Here is a 24,411-nt window from a genome sequence, read left to right on the forward strand (position 1 = left end):
GATGGCTGGGTCAAATGGTATTTCTAGTTCTAGATCCTTGAGGAATCGCCACACTGTCTTCCACAATGGTTGAACTAGTTTACTGTCCCACCAACAGTGTAAAAGTGTTCCTACTTCTCCACATCCTCTCCAGCACCTGTTGTTTCCTGACTTTATAATGATCGCCATTCTAACTGGTGTGAGATGGTATCTCATTGTGGTTTTGATTTGCATTTCTCTGATGGCTAGTGATGATGAGCATCACTAGCAGTGGTGGTTCCCTTCTACTGCCTGCTGGCACTGGACCTCCCTGTATGTAAGTTCCTCTCAATAAACTCTATGTCTTGTTTGTTTTTTTTTTTTTTTTTTTTTTTTTTTTTTTTTTTAAACAGTCTTGCTCTATCCCACAGGCTAGAGTGCAGTGGTGCAATCTCGGCTCACTGAAACCTTTGCTTCCTGGGTTCAAGCAATTCTTATGCCTCAGCCTCCCGAGTAGTTGGGATTACAGGCGCTGGACTAATTTTTGTATTTTTAGTAGAGATGGGGTTTCACCGTGTTAACCAGGCTGATCTCGAACTCCTGACCTCAGGTGATCCACCCACCTTGGCCTCCCAAAGTACTGGGATTATAGGCATGAACCACCACACCCAGCCTGCTCTGGGTCTCTTATTTAGCCTCTTGAACCCGGTGGCATTCCTACTGGAGTTGATAGGGGTCTGTCATGATACCCAGTGCAGAAGTTTCTGTCTCTGTGGAGCTGGAATATGCCAGCCTCCCAGCACATGGATGTGTTCACCAACCCAGATGATCTTGTAACTCTGTGCTTTAGAGATTTTCATGAAGGTTTCATCATGTAGGCAAGATGGATTATTATTTTAATTGTAGCTCCTCTCCCCTTTCTGAAGATGAGGTTGGGGTAGAGCTGAAAGTTGCACAGATTCTGATCATGGCTTGATATTTCTGGTGACCAGCCCACATCCAGGAGCTATTCAGGAGCCCACCAAGAGGCACCTAATTAGAATAAAAGATGATCCTATCACCCAGAAAATTCCAAGGAATTTAGAAGCTCTGTTTCAGGAACCAAGGTCAAAGGCTGAATGTTAGAAAAAAAGATGTTCCTAGAATCTCTAGTACGCAGATTACAAGAGTTTAAGGAGTTCTGTGTCAGGAACTGGGGACAGATTCTCTCTCTTTCTCTCTCTCTCTCTCTCTCTCTCTCTCTCTCCTCTTCTGTTCTGTTCTGTTCTCTTCTCTTCTCTTCTCTTCTCTTTGTTCTTCACAGTTGAATTCCCAGGAAGCAAAGGATTCATATAAAAGTTGATTTGTTTGCTTTTAAAAGACTATTCCCCAAGAACTACCAGTGTAAAATCGGGGAAGTGAGACAGAGAAGAAAAGAAGGTGTTCTCTATGACAACAAATGCCAAGTAAGAGGCATGTATTTAGCAAACTCCCCCAAAGCATCACCCTATAGGGAAGTTCTCAAAACTATGTGGTTCACCTATTAACGTTGTCCCAGTAAGGGACAAGCGGACTGGGCTATTTATTCCTCCCTACCTGAGCATCATCGGTGAGGAGATGGCAGGAGAGACAAGGGAGTACATGAAATCCCAGGCCCGCATGAAGGGCTCTGTGTCCCCAAAGTGTGTGGTCCTGTGGGTCTCAAACTTCAGCAAATCAGAATCACCTGGAAGGCTTGTTAAAATAGTTTCACATTCAGTAGATCTGGGGTGGGACTCAAAAATTTTTATTTTTGACACATTTCCAAGTGCACTCTGAGAAGGGCTGATATAGCATGAGGAGTCTTTAGGCAAGGAGACACAGATGCTGGCTATTAGGATTATAGCAACGGGAGCTGACCCAGGTGAAAACCACACAGTGATCCTAGATGGTATGCAGAGAACACTATGGAATACAGTGGAAACAACAGGATTAGGATCTAGATCTGTCTGAATCCAAAGCTGGTACTCTAAAACGTTTGCGTGGTGACACTTCTCAATTGTGTATTACAAGAAGCTACAGAATAAACCCATTTGAGGCTTGTCAATTTCAATGGTGTATAGACAGGAGGGGATGGGCAATCAGATTGGATAGCTAATTTAGATGATTAATTTGAAATATATATTAATTACATTTTAAAAATATGTATGTAAATCCTTTGTTTTTCTTAAAGGTTAACTAGCTAGTAGGCATTTTGTGTTTTCCTTTGTGTTGAGGCCAAAGAACTATCACTGCCCATTTTCACTCCCTTCAATTAAATGATGACGGCTGAAAAGTTTCACAAGCACTACATTCCTTTATCGTATTTTCTATGCTGTGAATCTCATATTTTAGTTTTAATTTCACATAGTGTTTTATTCAGTAAAGGTGATTGTTTTGTAAGTCAGTAATCAAATACGATTTAATATGTATGATTTTATATGAGCTGCTATCAGCTCACAATTTATAGAAGACACATTTCTAAATACTTTGTTCTATGTTTTGGATTTAGATAAGAAGCTGCTGGTTTACTCAGAACCATAAAGTCTCAATTCCTCCCGTCCAAGTTGAAGCCAACTAAATAACGCCTTGTCACATTGGGTAGGCCCAGCCTAGCGATATGCTATGAGTAGAGACAGCACAGGGAAGGCAGGAATGTTCTGGAAAGATTTTAGGAGGAAAGAGGGTGCCAGTGCAAAGTTTATCTATGTGATGCTTTTTCCTATGGGCAGTAGGAGTATCATTTTATGCTTGCCTTAGATACTTCAAAGGCTTTCTATATGTTTACACACAAATCTTCACTGCCCCCAAGTGAGGTAAATACATGAGGTTTTGGCAGAAGTGTGAAGGCTGTTCCATGCATTTTTCATGAGAGAAATTTCAATAAAGTGAAATAACTTGGTGTCCCAAACACTCTGCCAACAAATGACAAGGAAGGCTGTTTACATTTGGATTGTGCAACCAGAACAGGTTGGGTTTTCTACATTCTGAGGCTTCCAGCCAGCACTTTCGGTTGATTCACATTAGAAAAAAATTTCAGTTAAAATAAAAAACAGAGACCTGTTTAAAAAACTACCTGGAAAACATGTGTTAGGAACTTCTACCTCTTTTTAGTTAAATGGGATTCCTTGAAAAACAATGACCATCATGCATAGAATTTCAGTTTATACATGCGAAGGTAGTTGGAGCTTTGACCCAAATTATCTCAATTATTTACAGGCCTTGATTAACTGAAATGCCCTTTAGTTGAAGCAAAGTGTTTTGTTTTTGAATTTTCTGAATGAGGACCATTTTTCCATACCAACCGAACATAGTGTATAATCCTGGGACCCTCCAAGCATACTGAGTAGGCAAATTATAACAATATAAATATTAATTGGAAATAGCAAATAGAGATAACAGAAATATAAAATATTTGTCTATGTCAGCTAATAATCTCCTATCTAGAGGAGTGATTCTCCAAGTGGGGTCTCCGGACCAGCAACAACCACATCACCTAAGAACTCAGTGTAAATTCTGGGAGCCGTAGCCTAGACCTACAGACCTCAAAGTCTGCGACCCCATAATATGTGTTTTAACAAGGCTTCCAGGTGATTCTGGTACATGCCAAAGTTGGAGGACCAGAGTTGGATAATATTTAATGACTGAATAATAGTAATAGAACTCAGAATAGTAGGGAACATAGTGTGATGCCATTATCAGAGGTAATTTTGTTTCTTCGTGTATTTACATACATACATAGAAAAAAATGAGACAGAAAGAGACAGCATGTGAAATTGTAATAGTCAGCATTACAGGCCATTTATTTTTGCCATAAGCGTTTTGTTGTTTTCCAAGATTTCTTCATTGAACAAATGGTTTTGTGATTAAATCTTAAAGAGAAACACGAGATATCCCTAGGTGTGTTGTGGCGCATTAAGAAGTGATGCCTAATTCTGCTGTAGCAATTTACAAAGCAACAGTCACCTAGTATGTAGCAGATGTATGTTCAAGGCACTGCTCTCTTCATAAAGTATGGGCAACTGTCATCACACAGCTTATAACCACATTTTCGCCTGCTCTTACAGTAGTTGCTTTAAACTGCTGGCACACAGCTGATTGAAATGTGGGGAATCCCTGGCTGAGAGCTGCCTTGCTGGGTGCTCTCTTATTCACATTCCTTCTGGGAATGGAACATCTGCCTGGTTCTGGTTTGTACATGTGGTTGTCGGGCTTCTTTGTTAGCTCTTATATATATTTTATATATGTATGTATAAATATTATATATACATATAAATAAATATATATACATATATAAGTATATATTATATGATTTTATATGTATATATAACCATATAAATATATGATTTTATATATAAGTATATACATATAAATATGTTATATAAATATATATGTTATATGTAAAATATATAAAAGCTTCAAATGCTAACAAAGATTTACAATATATATATAAAATCTGTGTGTGTGTGTGTGTGTGTGTGTGTGTATACATGTATAAATGAGCCAGATGGTGATGGTGAGTGCTTATTTTTGGGAAAATATCTGAAGCCATCCTTGCAGAGTTAAAGAGAAAAAAACTCAGAGAAGGTCTTTCTGCATGTCTGATACGATTTGTTAAATTGAAATTAACCTAGAGCTGCCCCTGTACATATTTTAAGTTGGGCGTAAGTGTTTCTCATACATAGTGAACTGTAACCTGAGTGTGTAAACAGACTGTAGCCTACTCTTGTTAACGAGAAGTCACGTCTCAGCCAATCCCAGCAGCCGTCCTTCAACCACTCACAGGTGACCATCTGTTCAAACCATGTGCAAATGAGGCCAACGCTGAGGTGTAACGACCACGGCTGTTTCTGGACCTCACTTCCTTTTCTGTGCGTCACTTTCCTTTTCCCGTCTGCAAGTCCTCTCCAAGTGTGCAGCAGCTGACATTGTCCTGAACCTATTCTGGTTGCAGGAGGGGTGGGAGGAGGCTGCCAGAATCGTGAATTGTTCTGCGCTCAATTAAACTCTGTTAAATGTAATGAGTGTTCAGTTTTTTCTTTTAAACAGATTCTATGGTGAAACTGCCAAGGAATTCAGAAGCAAGTTCTGGCTTCCAAAGCGTATTAGTTTCTTGTTGCTGCACTAACAAAGTACCACAAACTTAGTGGCCTGAATCAACACTGATGTATTGTCTTACACTTGTGGAGGTCAAAAGTCCTAAAATCAAGGAGTTGGCAGAGTTACGTTTCTTTTAGAGGCTCCAGGGGAGAATCCATTTCCTTCCTTTCTTTATCGTCTGGAGACTGCCCGCATGCCTTAGTTTATGGCCTCCATCCAGCAATCTCCTCACTCTGACCTCTGCTTCCGTCATCACACATATCACATCTCCTTCTCCTACTCTGTCCTGCCCTGCTTACCCCAACACACTTGAAGGATGCCTGTGATTCCACTGGGCCCACCCAGATAATCCAGGATAATCTCCCCATCTCAACACCATTAACTTAATAACATCTGCAAAATTCTTTCTGCCACATAAGGTAGCACATTCACAGGTTCTGGGAATTCGGACATGCACATTGGAGGGGGGGGCAGTATTCTGCATGTCATACAAAGGAAGAAAGCTTTCAGTACTGAACTCTATTGTTCTTTATCCATGTAATAAACTAATACTGAACTTCTGTTATTCCTGTCATATTTGTAAAAGATTGAGGGACAGATCTCAAGGGTTATGTAAATGTTATCATTGACAATGCCAAAGTCCGTACAGTGAGCTAATGGAGAAAACCAAGCTTATCTGGCAATATTATGTTGAATTTCTGATTCATCGTACATTAAAGAAAATAACACCAATGTTTATATTTATTACAATGGTTATGCATTATGCTTGTATAATATTAAAATGCAGACAGAAAACAAATGAAAGAATGACAGACCTTTGGACATTTGTATGCATGTTCATTTTTATTTTTATAAAATTGGACCACAATGCACATTCTGTTTTTAACCCTCTTTTCATTACTCTCTCATGAAATCTTTCCTTTTATTAGGATTCATTTACTAAATTTCACAAAACCATAAATTATGTAATTTCTCTAATATTATTGGAGATGTAATTTGTTTTTTATTTCAGTATTTAAATTTCATAAAAAATTTTATGTTGAACCCATTCTAACCAGTAAATCCATGCATGTCCATAATCATTTCTGTAACATAAAATGACTGTGACAAAGAATTATTGGCTGGGCGCGGTGGCTCAAGCCTGTAATCCCAGCACTTTGGGAGGCTGAGACGGGCGGATCACGAGGTCAGGAGATTGAGACCATCCAGGCTAACACGGTGAAACCCCATCTCTACTAAAAAATACAAAAAACTAGCAGGGCGAGGTGGCGGGCGCCTGTAGTCCCAGCTACTCGAGAGGATGAGGCAGGAGAATGGCATAAACCCAGGAGGCAGAGCTTGCAGTGAGCTGAGATCTGGCCACTGCACTCCAGCCTGGGCGACAGAGCGAGACTCTGTCTCAAAAAAAAAAAAAAAAAAGAATTATTGAACATTTTAAAAATAGTTACATCCATAATTGATGATATCAGCCCCCGAAAATCACATATAGCTAAGAAGAGAAATATAACAACACTTGGGGCCATTCCATTCATTTTCAAAGAATTTTTCCTATAACTTCATTGGGGGATAGAAAGCTCAGAGTCAATACCATTAATTATAGAATAGAACATCTATTTTTTATTTATAGAGTTGGTAAGTAAATGCATTTAGGATCTAGGTCTTTAAACACTCTTTGTTTAAAATGTGTGGCATGTAATTCCATATCTACAAAGAGCAACTGACCTTGCTATGGACAGAGACAGATCACAGTAGTGAATGTGTGTAAGCAGAAATGAAAAGGTGGATAACTTCAAGAAAGAAGTGGGAATACTAGCGAAATGCTTGGGAAAGACCAATGCCAAATTAAATTTTGTTGAAGGGCAATACCTGCAGGATGATTTTTCAAAGACTCAAAAATTACAGTTGATGCTCACCAGTGTAATCTAATCATCAAATGTTCCCACTGCCCTGCTGACTTACATACCAGTGAGAAAAACTAATAGTATTATTTGGTGTAACGTGTATTAACGTTGAATGCTGAGATCATAGAAATTAATTGGAGGACTTTTATTTTAAAATTATAGAATGCAAATAATAACAGCAAACATTAAATGTTGGCCTAGGTCTGAATATTACTAAAATCTATTATCTTATGCCCATTACTTTTCAGAAAAGTAAAAGAGAAAAAGTGCATAGAAGAGATTTTAAAATTAAGTAAATGATTAAATCACTTTTGAGAACATTAAAGATGACATGCTCTTGATATAAAATTAAGAGAGTTAAGCCAATATCTGTATTTGTATGTAAAATCAATATAATGTAAAATCAATTTTTACATCAAAGTGAAATACATTTTGCAAAAGATAAGTACATGTGTGTACATATTCATATAATCTTATATATAGCAGTGGTCTTGAAATGGTAGAGTCATAAATGATTTAAGCTTATTTTTATTATCTTTTGTGTAATAAAGATGATAGTATATTTTCTAGTAATCAACAAAAATTCATAACTACTTTAAAAACAGAAATAAAGGTGACCTATTGAAAGCTTTATTGGACCTTTACAAATAGGGTACACAAATACACAAAGTAAAGTGATCATTTTTCCCTATTAACATTACAGGTATGGTGGTAGACGCAAATATGTTCTATGCTCAATTTGTAAGACTAATAAAATGTATAATATCTAAGGACAATTGTAAAATATATCCATTATACTTTATCTTTTTTTGAAAAATATAGCAACGATTTAAGTAGAGGGATGAAACATTATAATGACACACTACAGTCTTATTACAAAATTCAAACAAGGCTTTTGGTTCTGCTGCCAAAGTTTTAACTTGTCAGATATTTTACAGCAATCAGTATACATCAGGATCTGGTTCTCTTGATTTCAAGCGTTGTATGATCACAATGACTAGGAGCAATCCCATTACTGGGTATATACCCAAAGGATTATAAATCATGCTACTATAAGGACACATGCACACGTATGTTTATTGCAGCACTATTCACAATAGCAAAGACTTGGAACCAACCCAAATGTCCATCAATGGTAAATTGGATTAAGAAAATGTGGCACATATATACCATGGAATACTATGCAACTATAAAAAAAGGTGAGTTCATGTCCTTTGCAGGGACATGGATGAAGCTGGAAACCATCATTCTCAGCAAACTATCACAAGGACAGAAAACCAAACACCGCATGTTCTCACTCATAGGTGGGAATTGAACAATGAGAACGCCTGGACACAGGGTAGGGAACATCACACACTGGGGCGTGTCAGGGGGTAGGGGACTGGGGGAGGGATAGCATTAGGAGAAATACCGAAGGTAAATGAAGAGTTGATGGGTGCAGCAAACCAACATGGGACATGTATACCTATGTAACAAACCTGCATGTTGTGCACATGTACCCTAGAACTTAAAGTATAATAATAATACTAATAATAAGAACACTTTAGTTTTAATCAAATCATAAAGACTTTGGGTCTAGCAAACGCCTGGTGCAACTAGAAAAGGCAGCATAAATTGAAGTCCCAGACTTTCCTTGAGACATAGGCTGCTTTTGAACACTATGTTGATCTCAGCTTGGGAACTGAAAATCACTTGTAAGGAATTCAATTCAATTTCTTTAATCTTCGAACTCATGAAATTAATGCAGGTGAGGTTATTTGTTTTCAGTGAGCCATTTAATATAACGAAGGAGGGTTTTGTAATCCCTAATTAATTTTTGCCCTCAACCCACCAATTGATTAATAACCCAGGGGAGTGAATAGTCAGCCACCTCCCCCTCCCAAATAATTGCTGCTGCCATTAGGAATGTCACGTTCAAAATCACCGTTGTTAAAATAATAACAAATTTGAGTAAAAGATGATGGCATTAGTGAGTCAAACAAATTTCAATTCTTATTGATTAATTGGTAAAATTTATATCATCATAAGCCCTGCAAATCTACCTTAAATAAATGGAGAAATGGAGAAATGAGCTATGGTTTTTATTGAGACTACGTCTACTATCCAAACAATTTTTTTTTTTTTTTTTTTTGGTGAGCAGAGTATAATATAGAACTGTGCAAGATGACTGGCTGCTATATTTAACTCAGACAAACACATAACAAATCATTATTCTGTAGTGAGAAGGCACACCTCATAGGCTCCTTTTTCTTTCTTTTTTTTTTTTTTTCTGTCTTTTTTTTTCTTTCCTCTGGGCCTGGATATAAGACCACAGCCATCTAAATAATCCTCCAGAAATAAACCAATGAAATTGTGAGTCTGACAACAGACACAGTATTATACCTGCAGCTGGTAAATGTTTCCATAGTACAACCACCTTTCCAGTAAAAATTTTGTCCCCAGGGGAAAGTCAGCAGCAGCTAAGATTTTAACTACTTTTCTGCAACAGAAAAGTTTGGAGCAATTGAGACTTTATAAATTTTAATATTTATGACTTTTATTTTTCTTAGAGAATTACCCACCCATCAAGTATATTGTGAAAATACTGCTACTGTATTACTAAATTCCCATAATAAATTCTTTTGAAAAATCTGGATGATTAACTATGAGGCTGCCTCATAAGAAAATAAATAATTCCAAAATCATTTTATTTTCCATAATTTGCTATGTTCATAATTAGCGAATGCATATTTCAATTAAATGAATATTAGAGGCAAGGAAAGTTTGTAAAAGTTAGGCCAATTACCTGGAGTGTGAACCTCCACTGATTGGCCTGCTCTGTTTTGATAGGACCCCTAAATGTTGGAATGTTTGACTTTTTGCATCCTACCTGTTCTCTCCTCTGTAGAAAAAGTATTTACTTCTATATAACCTTTCAGCCTGTGAATGTATTTCCAATAGATACTATGCTACTATGGGGGATATAACATAGTGAACTTCGTCTTTGCTCTCAAGGAATCTGAAATGAAATTGAAAAGAAAGGGCAGAACATTAAATAGCAAGTCACCCAGAGCTTTGGTGAGAATATAAACAGTTACAACTGTTAAAATTTGCATTATTTGTCAAAATATGAAATTCATGAATGCTTTTACCTAACACGCTAGTCCAATGAATCTAATACATATACATGTGTGTGTGACAAAGATATGTGTGTGTGTGTTTGTGTGTGGGGAGGTATACACACACACACACATATATATAATGATGTCCCACCACATTATCTGTAATCGTAACAAATAGCAATATGTGAAAGGAGTAGTCAAAGGAAAAAAATTGTAATCTTTTCTTATCCTGAGTTCTCTCAAGAAACACAGCCTGAGGGGCTGCATTGCTTGTAGGTTTATTTTGGGAATTGATTGCAGTTGATGAGAGTAGAAGCATGAGAATAGTGTGATAGAAAAAGAAGGACTACCAATCCTGACACATGCTGTTGATCTTACCATTTCCAGGGCAATTGAGTATCAATCTTGCTTGGGGACCTTCTGAAACAATGAGTAGACTCTCTTTTGATAGTGTTTCTTAAGGGCTGGAATCTGATCTTTTGTGCCTCCAATACTCATGAGTTGCTCTGTGGGAGCTGTTACCTTTCACCTTCAAGTTTCTCATCTGTAAGGATCTCTGAGCAGTTGCCACAGGCCTCTCAGATGGTGCCCGAGGAACAGAAGGACAGAAAGGAGAAGACAGGCAGTTCTACGGAGATGAGGGGCTGCCAGAGTGCACCCGGACCATCACAAAAGGGGAGTGAGCTTTGTTTTAGCTGCATCCCGGAAATGCTTGATGTTCGTTTTAATTTTCATTCAACTAAATATTCACTTGTTTGATTTTGACCCGTCAGTTCATCAGATGCAATGTTACTCAATTTCCAAACGTTAAAGATTTCCCAGATATCTTTCGGTTACTGATTTGTAGCTCAATTCCATTTTGGATAGAAAACATGCTTTGCATAGTTTCGACAGTTTTAAATTGTTGAGTTTGTTTAATGACAAAAAATATGACCTGTCATGGTGAATTCGCCATGTGTGCTTGAATGTGCTCTGTGTTGTTGGGCAGTATTCTCTATCAATTAAGCTGAGTTGGGTGACAGTCTGATTCAGGTCAGCTAGGATTCCATAGGTTATCTGTCTACTTTATTATTAAATAGAAATGTTTAAGTTTCCAATCATAATTGTGGGTTTGTCTCTTTCTCCTGCTTTATCCATTCTTGTTCAATGTATTTTGATGTCCTGTTTTAAGGTGCATACATATTTAAATTACGTCTTTGGGTGAACTAACCTTGTTATCATTTTGTAATGTCCCTCATTATTTCTGGTATCCAGCCTAGTTTATCTGAGATGAATATAGTAATTCCAACTTTTCTGTTGTTCGTTTATGATGTGGTTCCTTCTACTTTAGTCACTCTAAGGTTTTACATTTCTAATGGTTTTTTTGTAGACAGTATATAGTTGGATCTTGCTATTTGTTTATGTAATTTCATCATCTCTGTATTTTAATTCATTCTTTTAAAATAATTATTGGGTGTTGTCTCTTTAAATTTTCCCTCTTCTCTCTCTTCTGAAGGAACTTCAATTACATGTAGGTTGGGTCATTTGATATTGTCCCATGGCTCTTAAATGATCTGTGTACTTTTCCCCATTCTTTTTACTTTCTGGTGTGTGTGTGTGTGTGTGTGTGTGTGTGTGTGTGTGTATTATTTCTATCTACCTATCTTCAAATTCATGTATTCTTTCCCAGGATGTGTCAAGTTTACTAGCAAATATGCCTGAAGAATTCTTCCTCTCTTATATTGTTATTTTTTATTTGTTTTTCATTTTAGCTTCTTCAATGTATTCTTTCTTAAAGCTTGCCTCTCTCTGCTGAAATTCCCATCTGTTCATGCATTTGTGTCTAGCTTTTGATAATATAGTAGCATAATTATATTAATCATACATATTTTAAATTATTTCTCTGGCTGTTCAACCATCTGTGTCAATTTTCATTCTGGTTCTGTTGATTGTTTTGTCTTTTACAATGCCATTTTCTAAAGTGAGTGTGTGTGTGTGTGTGTGTGTGTGTGTGTGTGTGTATGTCTCATAATTTTTAATTAAATGTCACACAGTTGGCATAGAACATAATAGTATATATTGTCTGGTTTATGCAATATTTACACAATATTTAAACCTGGAACTGCATACTCCTTGTTTACTTGCTTACCAGGCTATACTTATTAAGGAGGGGAAAGTAGGAGTCAATTTAATCAGGAGTATGGCTAGATTTGAGTTTTAGTGTTACTGTGGTTGCCTTATTTCAGAGTTTTAGAACCTTGGGGTCGCTGACATTCTTGTCTGGAGAATTCTTTGTTGGTGACGATGGTGGCAGTGGTCATGGTAGTTCTGTGTACTATAGAAGGTTCTGCAGTATCCCTGGCCTCTGTCCACTCCATACCAGTGGCACTTTCCCGTTCCCAGGTGTGCCAATTAAAAGGATCTCCAAATATTGTCGAAATGTCCCTGTGAGTCAAATTGCCCTCATTTGAAAACCAAAAGCTTCAGATCTTCTAAAAATGCCCTGTTTTTGTAATAGTATGTTTAGAGGGATTTTCCTCAATGTTCATGCCCCGCCCAAGGCTGTCAGCTGGACTGGTGTACCTGAGTCACAATCTTGTCCCTCCTCCAACACTACTTGACATTTCTAGTGATGGGGGCAGAGGCACTTGCTCTGTTTTTTTGGTCTTAGTTAGGCTCTGTGAACTCAAGCACCAGGAATGAGTCCTTCCTAGGAACCCTCTTTTTCTCTTCGTGGCTCCTAAATTCTGCCTTATCTCTATGGAGGATTTTTGTGGGAGATCATTTCCTGACCCTGCTTCAACAGTCTCAGAATTCTGAAGGTATTTGTATAAGATCCTGGATTATAAAATGTTTCCTTCTTTTCTTATCCCCCACTCCTAAGGTGGAGGAGAGTTTTTCTTTTATCTTTCCTCCCTTCCCACTCCCCCGAAAAGGAAACAACCCAAAAATGAGTTCTACATGGGCTTTGGAGGTGGGAGTATGACAAGATTTACTATACCTCCCCCAGTGGCCGAAGGAAAGGTGCTAATTAAGAGAGAAGTTTTATAATGTGATACATATACACCATGGAATACTATGCAGCCATAAAAAGGAATGAGATTATGTCCCTCATAGGGACATGGATGGATCTGGAACCCATTAACCTTGGCAAACTAACACAGGAACAGAAAACCAAGCACCACATGTTCTCACTTCTAAGTGGGAGCTGAACAATGAGAACACATGGACACAGGGAGGGAAGCAACACACACTGGGGCCTGTTGTGGGGAGCGAGGGTAGGGAGAGCATCAGGATAAACAGCTAATGCATATGAGGCTTAATACCTAGGTGATGGGTTGATAGGCGCAGCAAACCATCATGGCACGCATTTACGTATGTAACAAGCCTGTGTGTCCTGCACAGGTATCGTGGAATTTAAAATAAAACAAAATACATTTAAAAAAAAGAGGGGGAAGTTCCATGTTGCCTGGGTGTCTTTCTCCCAGCAGATTTCTCCCTCCATGCTGACACCACAGTGGGAACCTCTTTCTGGTCTCCTCCTTGCCACCAATATTTCTCATGAAGACTGGCTGGATATCCTTGGCAAGGAGACTGCAAGTGGATGTCAACTCCCCTCGGAGTTGTCTAGGACTTTCAAGGATTCTATAGTGTCACACTGGCCCTCACACAATCTTTAGCAATTAGTTAAAATAGTACCCAAGCTTCTTACTCATGTGTGTGGTGTCTGCCACTTCTTATGCTCTGCCACAGGTGTGCTCATTCATTTGCCCTGCCTTCCCTTAGAAGATGTGTATTTTTTAATTATTATTTCAAGCTCCCAAGCTCCTACCTATTTGTCCTTGGATCTTGTCTCTCCTCTGTTGCTTTCAAGAAAATTCCCAGGCACAGTGACTCATGCTATAACCCCAGCAGTTTGGGAGGCCGAGGCGGGCAGTTCACTTGAGGTCAGGCGTTCGGGACCAGCCTGGCCAACACAGTGAAACCTTGTCTCTACTAAAAATACATAAATTAGCTAAACATGGTGGCATGTAATCCCAGCTATTTGGGAGGCCGAGGCAGGAGAATTGCTTGAACCTGGGAGGTGGAGGTTGCAGTGAGCTAAGATCACGCCATTGCATTCCAGTTTGTGACAGAGTGAGACTCTGACAAAAGAAGGAGGGAAGGCGGGAAGGCAGGAAGGCAGGAAGGCGGGAAGGCAGGAAGGAAAGAAGGAGAATAAGGAAGGAAGGGAGGAAGGGAGGGAGGAATGAAGGAAAAGACAGAAAGAAAGAAAGAAGGAAAGGGAGGGAGGGAGGGAAGGAAGGAAGAAAATTCATGATTTTGATTTTTATTATCTTTAATTTTTTTATTGTTAAAATAAGTGACACTTTCCAGTTTTCTATGCCCTAGGGCAGAAACAAAAATCAAATGTTGCTCTTGGTGTACTACCTTGGCAAGCAGCAGTTAAGTGTAGTTCTGGGAACTTACATAAGGTCTCCCCTACTGGCCAAGGCACCGAGGTGTAGATTTGGCCAATTTATTTATTTATTTATTTTTTTATAGAGTCTTGCTCATCGCCTAGGCTGGAGTGCAGTGGCACGATCTCGACTCACTGCAAGCTCCACCTCCCGGGTTCACACCATTCTCCTGCCTCAGCCTCCTGAGTAGCTGGGACTACAGGCGCCCACCACCATGCCCGGCTTTCTTTGTATTTTTAGTAGAGACAGGGTTTCACCATGTGAGCCAGGATGGTCTCGATCTCCTGACCTCGTGATCCGCCCGCCTTGGCCTCCCAAAGTGCTGGGATTACAGGCGTGAGCCACCGCGCTCAGAGATATGGTCAATTCTTAAATATGTCTATGGTAATTGCATTACGCAGAAGCTAAACATCTCTTTCTCTGATTTTGCAATTAGTGTTAAATTAGTGATTAGTTATGAATAGCCTTTCATTGTTCCTCTCCAGTGCATCAATGGTGCACAGAAAGAACCACTGGCTTGTATTTTTCTTGTGAGTATGACTTTCCCCAACTTCTAAATTGTTTGAGTTGCTGCCCCAATTAGTACTTTCCCTTCCATTAATATTCCATCAAGTATTCTTTAAGCCCTTGGGTAATGGTGCTGGCAGAGGCACTGTGGACAGAGAAGGAAAGCCAACATCCAGCCCATTCTGGTAAAAATGGATCACAGCCCCACAGCAGTGTAGAAGGAGTCTAATAGAATCAGTCTTCCACCAAATAGCTGGCTGGTCTTTTCTAGAGCATAGCATCATCAAGAGCTCTTCATAGGCCTCTGCTGCCTATAATTTGGGCATTCAATGATGAAGTCCTCTCCATTAGGTTTAATGAAAGGGAGCCCATACTGTTTGGCTTAGGACTAGTCCCATATGGCCATCTTGTTCGTGGTCCTACTACACAAGCAGAGGAGTGGCCATGGAGCCATATGCCTAGCCTTATTCTCCAGCTGGATATCGGGTACTTTTCTGTTGAGTCCTACAAATGCAACACTTGAAATAGGCAGACTGTTACTGACAGCACCTAATTTCCCCTAGTCTTCATTGAGGGTTCACCTATAGCTCCTTTCAGGTAGGATTTTTTGCCCTCTGAAAGCTGACTTATCGGGAAGGATGCTCTTCTAAAATCTCGAGGCCCACATTTCTATGCTAATTACTCATCTGGAACCCAGATTTATGTTTCAGGCAACCATCCGAAGGGAGTGCTTTGAAATTCTATAAATGACTCTGTGAGAACCATGTTGATATAAATTTGCTGACAATCTTGATTTCTGATCTGTAAGTTTCCTTACTCTCCCAACCTAGAGTATATTGGAGTTCATTTCCAAAGATATTTTGCTCAGACTCTTATTACAAGAAATGATTTTTTTTCTGCATCAATTCTTGGATGTTGTCTCTTATCTAAACATAATTAAATAAAAGTAATCTATGAAACCAGGTTAATAAGAAAACATATTAAGTAAGAGCAAAGAAAAAAAAAATACACATAGTATATGTACCAACTTCTTTATCTAGGCCCTGATCCATTACAGAATAAATAAGAACTTAGGAATAAGTGTATTGGTAAATTTTAAGAAAATCTCATTCTGCTATCAGAAATGTAACATAACATATTATACTGATGTGATGATGTAGTTTATAAAACACTAAAAAGTATTATGCTTTAGTAATTTTCTTTCAAAAAGGATATGAAATTAAAGGATAAAATATAATATCTCATGAACTATATCTGTAAAACATGTCAATTGATGATTTCCTATAAAATAAAATCTTTGACCAGTTGGCTGCTTTACCCTCACAAGTGAATGTTTTCTAGGTGACAAACCCCCAGGAAACTGATTATAGAGAAATGTATTCTCATGATAATACAGTAATTAAAATATGCCCTCGATGCTTAAAGATAAACCTATTAACTATCACTCTTCACCACTTCACCCACACAGTGTTTAATATCACAGGATCATGGAATAACTAGCACAATCGTTTTCAGTGTTTAGAACCATCCATCCTAACAAGCATTGATTTACTACTGAAGATATTGTTGAAGCAGTGAGAACATTTGCCAAAACATATTTTAAGTTTTCTGTTGTCATTGTTAACATTTACTTCATTTTTGTCGTGTGGCCACAGATTCCATTTGACACATCTTAGATAAGAGCTACCCACTTGCCTGTAAATGTTGACTTGGCATAAGTGAGAGGTTTTCAGACTGCTCTGCTTCTGTGAGGTTGAAGCCATTAGTGAGAATATATAAAATGTTCAAAATATTGCCCCAGAGGTTTATATTTTTAAGCATGCTTTCATTATAACTATTTCAATTTTTTAATAAATAAATATCACCAGTCTGATCACTATTGTTTTATGGTAAACTAAAAACATACCTATTGTGGACACACGTAATTTATGATATATAGGCAGCAAAACAAGTATAAATGAAAGATGGCTTTCATTATCTTAATCCTCACCTTTTGTAGCTTCAAATACATTTTAGAAAAAAAAAGTAAAGTAAGAATAAATAAATAACAAAGTAATTTTCCTTTGGGTTTTGGGAAAAGATGGACTTTCATTAAATTCGCATTTTGCACTTTCTCAAGTTTCTTCTTATATCTGTTTACATATTTGTGTGATGGCTGACTAGGGCTTAGAGTTAACATATTTAGCTATGGAAAATTTTTCTCTGCACATCCATATGGCCTAGTTAATACAGTTATTGAGTTCAATTTGCACACTTACTCTAGCAAAATCAAGCCTTTTTCTAAGAATTCCATTCGCAGGTATGTTTCTGTGTCCTGTGAACACATGAAAATATAATTTAGAGCTGGTGCAAGTCTACTGAATAACTTTGTATGGGACCTGTCGTACCTTGGAAGCTTTGCACTCTGAGCCAAGTAGTTGTGTGCATGGCCTCTGAGCTAAGTCGACGATAACTTAGGAGCTCTTCTACCCACTGAGGTTCTATTTTGCAACTGCTTCTGTATTCTCTTTGAACCCCATGCCATGTGTATTTGTCTGTTTTCACACCACTATAAAGAAATACTTAAGACTGGGTCATTTATAAAGAAGAGAGGTTTAATTGACTCACACTTTTGAATGTCTGGGGAGACCTGGGGAAACTTACAATTATGGTGGAAGGGGAAGCAGGCACGTCTTACATGGCAGCAGGTGAGAGAGAAGTGCAAGCAGTGGAAATGACAAATGCTTTTAAAACCATTAGATCTCGTGAGAACTCACTCACTATCACGAGAACAGCATGGAAGACACCAGCCCCACATGATACATTCAGCTCCCACGAGGTCTCTCCCCTGACACAGGGGGAGAATGGGAATTACAATAGGAGATGAGATTTGGGTGGGACACAGAGCCAAACCGTATCATCATCAAATTCTCAACTAAAAGGCTTCAGACTTCTCGTGTTGGTTGTCTCAAAGAGTGTTATCACCAACATGGTCAATAGGAGTGCCAGAAACCCACAGGCAATGCTGCTGTTGTTGATGACCTTGCCTGGACTTCATAGTTCATAGCCTAATTCCTGGAAGTCCCACAGAGATACGACCTTGTCTGATCAAGATCCCTACATTTCTCATGATCACTTAAAACTCCCCACTAAGAGTAAGCCAGGCATTGGAACCATGAGAAGTAAGCGTGCTGACACAAGCTGACACAAATTAACCATCACAAGTATCAACAGTCGAGGTATTATCCGTGATAATTTACTTCATGAAGAGAAAGGTACTCTGTTGTGAGATGATAGGATGATGCTGCCACACTGTATAGAGAAAAGCAGCAAACCCTGGAAGAAAAAATTCCCTGGAGGCACGCACACCTTGTCGCTAGATGTTTCAGCGACACACCTGTTTTCTTATTTTTCCCGGGGCTGGGTTGACTTAAGAAATAGTCTAGGGACATTTAATTAAATTCCCATATTTTCTTTATTTCAATTTAAACTTGGTTTCAACGATTAGACACAAAAGGTATAAGCTAAAATACAAGTGACTAAGTCTGATTAAAAGACGACTCAATGAGGAGACAAGCAGGCTGGGTTCTATCCTGTGTGTGCCACAGATTGAGCTCAGAGAAGTCACTTACCCACTTAAAACTTCACATATCTCATCTATTACTCACTATCAAACGAATACATATTGAACACATATTCTGTGCCAGACACTGTGATGACACCAGGTTTACAGTGGGAAAAAAACAAACACGATCATAATGTATAAAAGATGCAGCTAGAATTTGACCCCAGTCCTCTCTGCCTCTAATGCTTCTCAACACTCTCATACATTTAAAGTCCCATATTTTTCCACTATATCTAGCTTTTTATATACAGCAAAATAATGTATTCTCCCAAATAATACAATATGTATTCAAACATAAAAGTAGATATCTCAGTACCATACATGTAAACAAATATAAATTATGTATACCCACATGCCATTTAAAATATGTTTCACATTAAAATTACATTTGGGGGTCATGTTGTGAAAATAAAATAACTGTTGATTTATGAGTCTTAATAAGAGGCCGATTCTTCCTTATAATAAAAGTGTTATTTATGTCGTTCCTGTTAAGACAAGAAAGTTTCACCATGGGGGAGAAAGCCATTGATTTCCCTTTGGGGATCTTAAAAGTGATTTTCTATTTCCTAAGGTAGAAAGGAGACCCCTGTGTACTCTGTTTTATCCATCCCATGCTTATCTTCCTTTCAAAACCCACTCAATCCCCCCATGATCTGTGCCCATGAATCTCTCCCTGGCCTCTTCCACTCTGTGATATTGCACTGCTCTAAACTAATGGAACTGATTTCCCTTTCAACAGTGGGATGGGGGAACACCGGATGGAAGCAGATAGCAGCACTCCCAGAACAGGGAAACTGGTTTGGAAAAGCCTTGAGGGTGAAGTTGCTGCAGGGCCAGAAATAGAGAGCAGCCTTCTGAAAAAGAAGGTCACAGATCCAAAGAAAGAATGTTTATAATCTGTATAATTTCCAGGGTTTTTGGATAACAGTGACACAGCAGATTGCTTATGCTGAGTCACGTATGCTATTCCTGGGAAGATAATAGATTTTTTTCTATTCCTTTTTAAAATTTTCTTTTCTTTTACTTTTTGTTTGTTTGTTTGTTTGTTTGACACAGGGTCTGGCTCTGTTGCCCAGCCTGAAGTGCAGTGGCTCAATTATGGCTCACTGCAGCCTCGACCTCCTGGGCTGAAACGATCCTCCTGCCTCAGCCTCCCAAGTAGCTGGGACCACAGGCATGAGCCACCACGCCCAACTAATTTTTTAATCTTTTGTGGAGACAGGGTCTTACCATGTTGCCCAGGCTGGTCTCAAACTCCTGGGCTCAAGCAATCCTCCCACCTCAGCCTCCCAAAATATTAGGCTTATGTGCCCATGTGCCATCACGCCTGGCTGAGAACAGATTTTAATGTTGTCAGAATGAAATAAACAGATAGATATATGACTACTTTATTTGAGCAGATGAAGTTCCAGTGTGTGGAATCCTAACTTTCCCACTAATTCCTTTTTTGTTATTATTATTTTTAATTAGCATAAAATTTGTTTTGATGAATTTTCTCATGGTGTATGTATCATAAAGGTAGGGTATTAGTTAATTTGGATTAATCAACTTCAAAGTTCTCAGTGTCTTACACCACCATATTTTTCTTGGCTTATGGCAACTGCCACCATTTTCTTACTCATGGGTTGACCAACTGTGGCTCCTCGGACTTGACTGGAGGAAGCTGGGCTTCACTACATGGTAAAGTTGGGTTCAAGTTGGCACCACAGGTTTCTACATTCTCCTTGGGCCAGTAGCATTCTGTTCTCTTCTTGGTTAATCTGAGAAGCACAAGTAGGCAAATAAAATACCAAAAACATGTTTAAAGCCTCCGTGTGTGTCTCATGCCCCCTTCCATTCCACTGGCTAAAGAAAATTACATGGGTGTACATCCAAGTCCTGTAGCAGTGTCAGGAACATTTCTCTGTACATGAGGGGTGCGCTACAGTTATGTGAGAATGTAGTTGTTACAAAGGAGTGAATAACTGACACCAGTAACCCAATCCATCTCACAAAATTGACAACAGTACCAAATGTTTCTAAGAAAAATACTATTCTTTCTGAATACCTAATCCTCTTCTGAGAGACAAATCTTTTCTATATTTTTTGCTGTTTACCTTCATCTAGTTATCTATTTTTGGTGTGTATATTTGCATATATTTGCATATATGCATATATAGCTATATACATATATTTACATATATATATATTTCAAGGTGAAGTCTTGCTCTGTCACCCAAATGGGAGTGCAGTGGCGTGATCTTGGCTCACTGCAACCTCCACCTCCAGGATTCAAGAAATTCTCCTGCCTCAGCCTCCTGAGCAGCTGGGATTATAGGCGCCTGCCACTGCGCCTGGCTAATTTTTGTAATTTTAGTACAGACAGGGTTTCGCCATGTTGGCTAGGCTGGTCTTGAACTCCTGACCTCGTCATCCACCCGCCTCAGCCTCCCAAAGTGCATGGATTACAGGCGTAAGCCACCTCGCCCGGCCTGTTTATATTTTTAAATATATTTAGGAAATAGTAATGTGCTTATATTTTGTATAAATCTGTATTCATACATATTTATCAATTTCTGACATTATCTATCAAATTCCTGTAATAGGAGAAGAAGGGTTTAACTTTGTTGTATACTCATATGTTCCCTTGTCCCACTGTATCATATAATATTATCACAATTTGGGGATTTAATCTGTTACCAGTGTTTATGTTATAATTCATTGCTTACATGCTACTTTTCAAATTTCCTCACTTACTGATTTTATATTTGCATAAATATCTTTATACCTTTGTTCTAAAAATCCCATCAAGCTCCTGTCACTAAGTTTTTCTAACATTGAAAGCACAGATCCTAGCATGCTGTTAATTTCACCCCCTATCCCTTAGTACACACTGAGCTTTGCCTCCTCCTTTGCACTAGCTGCCGTGGACTCCTCGTGCAAAATTATTCTCCTTGGGCTTTCTTCTGTGCTTGAGATACTCTACTAGTACTCAATATTCTACTAGTATTCAAAGTTTCCACTGAGAAGTTTAATTTCAAATTCTTAGTATAGTATTCGAAGTTTCCACTGAGAAATTTAATTTCAGATTCTTAGTCGGTGATCTGTTTTATTCCTCTTCCATATGTTTTTAGTATATCCATTTTATTTTTTGAATGTCTGAATTATGAAACAGTGCATCTTTTTGATGATTGCTTTTTTAGTTAGTGGCTGTTCCAAATTGAAGACCCATTTTCAGGTTTGGGAAATTGTCCATCATTATTATTTATTTTATCCCCTCTCTGAACCTCTTAGAATTATTCCTGTTTTCATGATTTTTTCCTCTTATTTTTCTTCCGTTTTATATTTGTTGTGATTTCCAGAAGATGTTTTCTCTTACTGATTGTTCCAATCATAGTTATCATCATCTCTTGACTCAATTCATAAAATAGCCTTTGAACTCATTTTCCTGACTTTACCTTTGCCTCATTGATGTTCAGGCACAAAACACCAAACGTAGAGACCCTTTTAAATATGATGTCGGCACGAATGTTCTCTGCTTCAGACTCGGTAATGGTTTGGATGTGCAGTTCACTCAGAATGAAAGCTGACATCTTTGCAACAGTCGACAGGCCACTTCTCCATCTGGACTATGCTCAGCCCTCCGTTGTGCCCTCTGGCCTTTCTTCCTTTCTCTCAGTCTGTCCTAGACACACCAGTGGCTTTGCTAGTTTTCTACATAGTGCTGGTCGCATGAAAATCAAACGTGTCACACGTGAAAGCCACATGTGTGATTTTACATTTTTAGTAGCCAGGTTTTTTTTTGTTTGTTTTTGTTTTTTTTGTTTTTAACAAAAAAGGACGTTTTAGGCTGGGTGGTGGCTCATGCCTGTAATCCCAGCACTTTGGGAGGTCAAAGTGGATGGATCAGTTGGGGTCAGGAGTTGGAGATTAGCCAGACCAACATGATGAAACACTGTCTCTACTAAAAATACAAAAAATTAGCTGGGCATGGTGTTGCGTGCCTGTAATCCCAGCTCCTCCAGAGGCTGAGGTGGGAGAATCGCTTGAACCTGGGAGGCAGAGGTTGCTGTGAGCCAAGATCACACCACTACACTCCAGCTTGAGTGACAGAACAAGACTCTGTCTCAAAAAAACTAAAAACTAAAAACAAACAAACAACAAAGCACATTTATTTATAACTAACATCTCTCTCTCTCTCTCTTTTTTTTTTTTTTTTTGTCTGAGACCCCACTGTTAATTGAAAACCAATGATTGCTCATTAGTATTAAGGGTCAAGAGTTTTCAGTAAGTCACAGAAACAGAGAGCAAAATTGTGTTTCCCAGAGGCTGGCGAGGTGGTCTGGGGACTGGGGACATGTGAATTCAAAGGACACATAGTATTTCCATTAGATATGAGGCATAAGCTCAAGAGATCAATTGTACATCATAGTGACCACAGTTAATAGTAATATATTTAATATTTGAAAATTGCTAAGAGAGTACATTTAAAGTCTTCTCATTACAAAAGGAAACGATACATATTTGAAGTAAGGCATATGTTAAATAGCTTGACATAGCCAGATAGCCATTCTACAAGGTGTACATGTAACATCGCCTCATGCTGTATACCGTAAGTGCTGTATATGTAATTTTTCCTTGTCAATTAAAATAAATTTCTTAAAACAGTATTTTTAAAAAGTCAGTAATTTGTACACAGATGCCTAAATAATGCCAGGTTCAAAACTTAGATTTGAACATTTGAAATATCCAAGGAGATTATCTTACTCTCTCTGCTTTGCTTTATTGTGAGAGATAGAATTCATATCTCACCGGGGCCTTCTAAGTTTACTTTCTCTGGTCAGGCGCAGTGGCTCATGCCTGAAATCCCAGCACTTTGGGAGGCCGAGGCTGTCTGATCACTGCAGGTCAGGAGTTTAAGACCAGCAAGGCCAAGGTGGTGAAACCCCATCTCTACTAAAAATACAAAAATTATCCAGGCGTGGTAGCACATGCCTATAGTTTTAGCTACTCAGGAGGCTGAGGCAGGAGAATTGCTTGAACCCAGCAGGCGGAGGTTGCATTGAGTCAAGTCTGTGCCACTGCACTCCAGCCTGGGCGACAGAGAGAGAATCCATCAAAAAAAAAAAAAAAAAAAAAAAGAGAGAGAGAGAGAGAGAAAACGAAATACTATCTGCATCCTAAAACTTTCCCATGAAAACTGGATAAAGATATGATGAGATTAAAGGAAGACCCTAAATTACTAAATCTTTCTTCTGAAAAAATAGTTCAGACAAGATTAATTTGGAAAAAATTGTGGTAAAATCCTTCTAACATGCCCAACTCAGACAGAGCGTGGTGGAGACTTATGGCCAAAATAGGGCTTGGGATTGAGATCAAGTGCTCCAAATGAGTTTTCCTTTGTGTCCCAGATGAGAAACGTATTTGGAAGAATCTGTGAGAGAAATATGCCAGGCAGAAAGTCTGAAAGACAATGAACTTTCTTCTTGATCAGGCAGACCCTGTCACTGATATTTCAGACAGCAGCACCAAAAAGAATATCAGAGACAGACATACTGTGCACTGGGAGTGAAGGCAAGCAAAACGGAACAGGGACCATTGATAGCTGTCCCCAGTAAGGCATTTTCCCCAAGCAAGAAGAGATAAACTGCCACTGTTGAAAACGCCAACTTGTCTTACGCTTTGTGCTGCTGAAGTGGTACTGAAAATGTATATCATATCTATTCATATTAGGTTGGGTTGCTCTAACAAAAAAATCCAATTTAGAATGTCTTAACTAAGATATGTTAAGTAGTAGTGATAGAAAGTAGGGAGGAGTATATGGA

This window comes from Mandrillus leucophaeus, unplaced genomic scaffold, assembly GCF_000951045.1.
Source record: "Mandrillus leucophaeus isolate KB7577 unplaced genomic scaffold, Mleu.le_1.0 Scaffold1, whole genome shotgun sequence".
NCBI lineage: Eukaryota > Metazoa > Chordata > Mammalia > Primates > Cercopithecidae > Mandrillus > Mandrillus leucophaeus.